Source organism: Acanthisitta chloris, unplaced genomic scaffold (assembly GCF_000695815.1).
Source record: "Acanthisitta chloris isolate BGI_N310 unplaced genomic scaffold, ASM69581v1 scaffold1426, whole genome shotgun sequence".
NCBI classification, from domain to species: domain Eukaryota; kingdom Metazoa; phylum Chordata; class Aves; order Passeriformes; family Acanthisittidae; genus Acanthisitta; species Acanthisitta chloris.
This window is the reverse complement of record NW_008679560.1, coordinates 35,888-43,394: the sequence shown is the minus strand read 5'-3', so window position 1 is coordinate 43,394 and position 7,507 is coordinate 35,888.

The window sequence follows — 7,507 nt, the reverse complement described above, 5'->3', positions numbered from 1 at the left end:
TGTGTATGTCAACATGGTAGGAGGCTGCGTCAAATGCCAAGATCACCAAGGGCACCAGAAACACTGGGTTTGCCCAATGCTGTACCTCTGCTGAAATACTGTTTCTCAGCAGATAACACTGGGTTTGCCCAATGCTGTACCTGTGCCGAAATACTGTTTCTCAGCAGACCTAAGTTGCCTGGACTATGCAAAAAATTGAGCTGAACTAGACTTTTTTCTGGAGGTGGCATATCTATGGCAGTGTGTTTTCAACCATGTCAAAATAACCAAGCTGGGGGGGTGGGGCAGTTTCCAGCAACTTCAGTTTCTCCTGCTATCCAGCATTACTTTTCTCCTGGACTACTTGTTCTTCCTTACTTCAACAAGCAGTCGTGCCCACAACAACCATTTTTAGTATCAGTTTTCCTTCCTTCCTTGGGTGGTGGCATCTTTTCATCTGATTACACTGGAGTCATAACTGAAATACTCATTAGTCACTGAAAAAGCTTTCACTGCATCATGGTCAGGCACTGGAATATATTGCCCAGGGAGGTGATGGAGTCACCATCCCTGGAAGTGTTTAGGAGGTATCTGAATCTGATGCTGGAGGGTATGTTTAGGTTTAGGGGTTACAGCAGAGTGGCAAGTTAATGACTGGACTCGATGATCTTAGAGGTCTCCTCCAACCTTGATGATTCTATGGTTCCGTGATCAGTGTTCTATTATTTCACATAAAGGTGTTGTTTATCTTATGGTAACACTCAAAATATTTTTCCACACATTTAACACCACTCTAACTAGTTCTCAGCTTCAGCACCTGTCCTACAGCACACCATTAATGAAGGCACCAGCTTGGTGGTGCCTTTTGTCTTGGTTTCACTGTCCCTTGTGTACTTGTGTAAAGCAGACACTATAAAAAGTGTCATAATTATCAGATCCTCACAAAAGACCTTCCAGTTTGACTGACCTGATAACAGGTGCTACTCCTGTTCTGGTGTTCATCGGTGCCAGCAGAAGAATCTGCTTTCACTGATGAGGAGGACCATCTGTGAAGTCATGAGAAACTGGGCTGGAAGCAGGCAACCTGCATTTAGAGCAGCCTCATAATTTCCCAAAGACCTCAAAGGGCACCTGAAAGGCAGCCAAACCACAACATATGTAATTACAATTTGGCCTCTCCTTTTTGCTGTAGGTAAATGTCCATGTATCACACAGCAGTACAGGGCAGCACCACCAGTGCTGAGCTGTGTCCCAGAACTCACGGTGTTGGAGCTGCAGTTTGTAAAGCACTACGGGATCCCTCCTGTTACAATATACATGCATGCATTTGTCACAAGTCAAAACAGGTCACTAAGAGTTAACTAGTTAGGTTCAGACAATTAAATTATGCAACTAAATAGGTCTGATCTAATTTCTGGAAAATAACCATCCAGGAATCCTTCAGTTTGTTTCTTCTTTAGGAATAATTCATCAGCAAATACATTTATTTTCTTTCTCTGAGAGTCCCATGTGAGTTGTACCCCAAGTGGCTTCTGGTTATGCTATGATTCTATTATTCTATGGTTGGCTCTTTCATAACTAAAGATCCTGTGTAACTTTTTTCAAGAGGTGAGAAACAATGCCAGTGCCCTGTCTGGCATCCTTTTGCCTAGGAGATTCTGATGGTGATGCCTAAGGCTTCAAGCAAGCATCTGAGGCTGTTTGCATAATGCAATCTCTGCACCTTCCTTGCCTTTGCAAAGCTCTGGTTAACAGTTGCATATAGACAAGAGTGAACAATGTAGGCAGAGAACTTCAGAGGGACCTAAGGAATTAGGTGTTCAGGATTCATGGACATTCACGGGGAGATCTCCTTTGAAGACTTGAGGATTTAGCATTCCTTTAGTCTCAGAAAAAACTGAAGGGTTATGGTTTTGCATGAGACAAGGTGACCATCTGCCCTATTTTAATCAATACTTGCTGACAAAAAGCCTGATCCTCAGCAGTGTCTTTCTCCCCCTCATGGTTTTCTTCCCCTCCCAAAAGACCAAGAGAATAAAAAGGCATTTGAATCATAGAATCATAGAATCAACTGGGTTGGAAAAGACCTCAAAAATCATCCAGTCCAACCCTATCATTGTTATTAGTCCGTGGCACTAAATGCCAGCAGAGTGAGGAGAGTTACAAACGACGGCAGAAAGGAGCAAGGGAAGAAAGGGGGAAAATGGATGGATGGATTGACGGATGGATTGATGGATGGGTGGATGGATGGATGGATGGATGGATGGATGGATGGATGGATGGAAGGATGCATGGATGGATGGAAAATTAGATGCACTTAAAGGTGCTTTTCCCATATTTCAGAAGTATAACAAATTTCTTAAGGCTGCATCCAGAAACCAGATAGTATTGGAGCAAAATCTTCCATGTCCTGTGCTCTTCAGCTGGCAAAAAGAAGGTGGATTCCTGAGGAGAAAGTCCTAGTGAGGCTTTCAAAGATTTTATACTTCTTTTTAATGTTGGCAAACTCTGAGGAAAAAGTGTTGAGGGAGAAGGGAGGGGGACGACAGGGAGAATAAAATTTCTCTTACTTAAAATAAAATTATACAAATAATTCTTATGAGGGGAGTGAAAAGATTTGCACTGAGGAGGCTCATAAAAAAAGTTTAATTTTTCTAAGCTGGGTCTCCTAGAGTGAGCAATGCTCTGCACAGAGACTAATATTCATCCCTGTTCAGAGAACCAGCACAAGGAGTATTTCCACAATAAATGACCTTTAAAGTGGGGCTGACATGATGTGTAAGTTTTGTGTTGGCCCTCTGCACTGCAGGAAATTGCATGTTGAGGAGGGAACACTTGTCCTTTGCCTATGAAAAATTGCCCATGCCTGCCCTGCTGCCCCCAGCCACTCCTAATACACATTTGTTTATGTGCACTTTTGGCTCCAAGGCTCTGCATCACAGAATAGCACCAGAGCAACGTGCTATTTTTAAATAAAATGGTGGCAAAATTCTTCCCCAAAAGATAGGTCACTCCTGCCTATTACCTGGGATCAGGAGTGTCTTTTTTGAGCAGAAAGGAGGCAAACAGGCTACAGGAGCACCTGAGCTTCTGTCTGTTCTAGATATACAGGAAAAAAAAACCAAAACAGAGGGAATAACACCTGGGCAAAGGGAAGATGCATCAGATTTGGGTGTCTCAGTTCTCAGCCTCTCCAAGCAAACACTCTCCCCTTTGCAAGAGGGTGGTTCAAGGGCTGAAAGATGATGAGAAGACAGAGGAGAGCCCACAAAATTTTCTGTCTTAACTGCCAAGCAACTGGACTGGTCATTGCTTCTGACAGGGATTTATATGTATTCTTAAATAGAAACAAACCAAATGAGCTCCTCTGTTGAATTACAGCCAAATTTAAATACACGTATTTAAAAAAAAATGTTTCATCACCAAACACCACTTTTACCATTACTGAATGCAACTCTCTCACTGCCTCACCACCTCCAGGCTTTATCTCTCCATTGTTTATTTCAGCTGTCATGAAACCAATCTATTTCTAACCAAGTCCTTCCTACTGCCAGAATGTCTGTCTGCAATGAGCCATTCTTGTGGTCCTCCCATGCCTGCACACAGTACTGATATCTCCACTAATAGAGGAGAAGACTCTCTTCCCACCTTGTGTCTGCAGAGTGACAGGCTTGCCAAGAACACATTCCTTGCTGCTTACTGGGCAGTAACATTTTAAAAAAAAATCAACAATCACAGCAGCATGTGCAGAATGACTTGAGCCTCTTCTTCACTCCTCAGAGGTCATCAGAGCTGCACAGCCTGACAAACTTACAAATGCACATGCAAGGCATGCTCTCCCCAGACAGCATGTTAGGTGCTGCAAAACAAGAGTAAGACCTCAGCGCTCTTGCAAAATTGCTTTCGACCATGCGCTGCATCAGAGTAACTTGCATAGAAAAGCAGGTGAAATAATGGAGCCCACTTACTGCTAAGTTGGGGCTGCATGGAGGAGAGCAGACAGTGGGTTGAGTCCCTGCCCTCCCCTTCGTTTCTCACAGGTCTTTGTTCCAGTGCAAAATTTTTTTATGCAAGTGTGTATGATTATCAAGGGACCAAGAATGAAACTGGGAAAATGATCATGTTGTACTTTGCCACTGCACTGTTCTTGCTCCTTGATAAGGGCCAGGACACAAAAATAAGATGGTGCTTGAACACCATTAGCTACTCAATGGTGCAATGTGCAAGCTCCATGAGAGAAGTTGGGTTTGACAGCTACTCAGAGGCTGGCTCTGGATTTTTGGGTGGTGGAAGAGCTTGCCCCCCAAGTCTACATATTCTCTATGTGCAGCATTTTAAAAGCTAAAGCATCACTTGTTCAGAGCAGGAGAAAGCACAAAGTCCATTACAAGGATCAGGCAGCACTTGCAGTGCCTATATCTCTGCTGCAATTACAGCTCTTTCTTGTCATGTCTCCATTACTCACCAAGTCGCAACCACATTTCTCTTCTGTAATCCCTGTCTGTGTTTTCCTCTACCACCTCTTAAGGTATATGTGTTCCCTTTCTGTCCTTTTGCTTGAGGACTTTTCTGTTTCTGCCCTTTTGCTCTCTGTTACATTTCTTTGAACCAATCTAGATGTTTCACTTCTGAAGGGACTAGTCTCTTCAAGCACATAAACAGCTTAGAGGGGAGATTTGAGGGGCTCAAGGCAGGAAGCCTGAGCTTGGTCAAGAGGCTGATGAGTGGGACAGGTTTTTTTGAGAGAGCTTTAGAAGTGGAAGAATAAGTCTTGGTCTAGCCCAAAGGATTTGTCCTGATTTGGGGTGGAGTTCTGCAACCAAAGACTGAAGCCTTCAGAAGGGCTAGGTTTATATACATTATGATGGAGAGTTAGAGATGCTAGCAATTATGAAAACTGATTGTCACATTATTTACAGGACATTGGCAGGTATTTTCCAGCTAATAAGAGCAATAGCACAGTAAAAAGGTTGCTGTGCTTTAGAAGTCCTGCCAGATTAAAAAAGCACTGCTAAGTGGCCCCTGGCCACAAAAATCAGGCTGACTGGATGCAGGCACCCCACACTCCACATGTGACCCAGCCAAGCTTCTAGTGTTGAGAAGCTGCTCCAGAAAGCAGAAATGCCAATTGCTGTGAACATGCATTTTTCCCCTTTTCACATCCCTAGCTCTCAGCACGTTTTCTTTCTGCCTGGTAAACCCTGCAGGCAGAGAAGAAGGGCACAGCATTTGCAGATGGTGATCGGGTGATAGGCTGTCCCCACTGTCTGGGTTTGGTGGGGCCAGATGACAGGGCAAGCTTGTGCAATGGACCTGTGCTCTCCCAGCACCAGGGTTTAGTGGTCACCTATTTTTCTACTTCTTATGTTTCATCATGGTTTCCTAGCCATCCCCTTTAATGGGATAAACTCAGTTGCATGGAATATCCAGTCTCAACGCATCCGTATTAATTATTCAGAAGCTTCCTATCCTCTTAAAGTAGAAAGCAGTTGTACTGGATTTCTACAATTCCCAGTGTTTAGCATATGAATGGGATGGCATTAGCTACCTCTGCTGCTCGATAGCTGTTTCTGTTGTATCTTTCCACGTTATTTAGCTCTGCTTCCTAGACTCAACCTTCAAGCATTCTCCTAGGAGCAGTGAGTATAGCTTTGCCTTTCTCATACCTGCAGCCTCACCAAGTTTTTCTGGTCAGCTCATTCAACCCTTTCTCTTGCAATGACTGAGGAAGAGGGAGCTGTTAACCTCCTCCTCCAAACTTCTTCTCTTAGACCAAAATTATTCTTCCCATAGCTTTTTCCGGTTTATCTAGAAGAAAGATGTGACATTTTAGTGTAGCATAATGAAAATGTGCACATGGTACTAAAACAAAAAATCAGGACTGACTTGTTGCTTTGTTTAGTGAGCAATAGTGTTCACACTGCAATATATAGTCTATAAATTTGGTCAAGCTTCTCTTGACCTCTGAGCCATTTTAGACAAATGGTATAATTTTTTTCTGCACACAGAGGCTTAAGGTCCTGACACATTAGAGATTGTTGTGAAGTAAAATGTAGTGGGTTGCACAGCTGTTCAGGACAGAGATCCTTTTTGATATCTGATTTATTTTTCCTTCTTGGAATTTAAATTTCAATGGACTTTTGTTTACTAGCCCGTTCAATTGGTAAAACAGTCTGGATTAGCAAATCCCATGCTTTCATACCTCAGAAAAACATGCTCATTATGCCAGAGAACTTCTGACCTTGCAAAGCTTTTAGGTGAGGCATCTAAAGAAACAAAACACAATCCCCTTTTCATAGTAATGCCCATGTGCTGGCTGCTGTCATGAAACTGCTGGGCACCTCTTATTCTCCTCTGCATTGGTCCTGGGGGACACCAGCACTCCTGGCACACGTGCAGCAGCTGGAAGCACTCGCTCACTGCTCTGTTTCCCTAATGTCTTTAATCAGGTTCAGGCCATCACATCCCAAAGGAATTTATCATGATGGGTTTTCACAGCAGACACTTTGTTCTAGTGAAATAGTAAAAATACTAATAAATTCTAGTCTTGCTTTGTGCCAATACAATAGGCTTTTATGCTGAAGGCTCAGGCTCAGAGAAAGACATGAAAACCAAGGCTGAGCAGCAGGAGCTGACAGAAGTTTCTGAGCAACTGAAAACTTTTTTACAGTCTCAAAATCAGACATTCTGCCTATGGGAATAAGCAGAGCTTGCAACCAAGAAAGCTGGCGTTCAAGTGATGGGCATGCCCTGTGGCAACATCAAGCTCTTGGGGCAGTCAGTGAATAAATGGCAGAGGCACACAGTCCCAAAGAGGTGAGTGAGCAGCACCCTGATGGGCATGTCCAACCTGCTTGGGATCATCAGGGTGCTTGGGGAGCAAACCTATGCCCTGGTCTATGGATAACATGCTACCGATGACAATGGGAGAGTTTCAAGCTGATGAACATCCAGGGAAATATTTCCCATTGCCCAGAGAGACACCGATATTTCCAGTCCATGCCTCCTGCACCCCAGGCTTGCAAGGTGGTGGAAGGAGACCCCCTTCATTCCTGGAAAATATCTGAACTGTCACACCGAGGGCACAAACTGCAGGGTACAGCAGCTCCCTCCTGCTGCAGCTTCTGGCTCATGACAGAGCCACGGAATCAGAAGTGAGAGCAACGAGCCATGTGAGACAGGTCCATTGCAGGGAGCCAAAGCCACAATGCTCAGCTCTGCCTCATTCACAGTATGCCTTGTGGGGAGGTTCTGCCTGGATAGACCATCACTCCCAGATGGCAAACAGCAGGCAAAGCAGCCTTTGGCACAGCTCTGTCTCTTGGCTGCTCCCCCAATCCAAGGTCAGCCCTGTGCCAGGGAGTTTCCTTCTCAGCATTGCTGTGCCTGGAAAATGAGTTACTCTGAGACTGACATTGCGGTGTGCTCCCACACACAGCTGCAGAGCGAGTTATTTTACTGCACAGATATTATTGAAGCACGGTCTGTAATGCCTGCTTTCTCTCTGAAGTGGGAAAAAAAAGGAGCA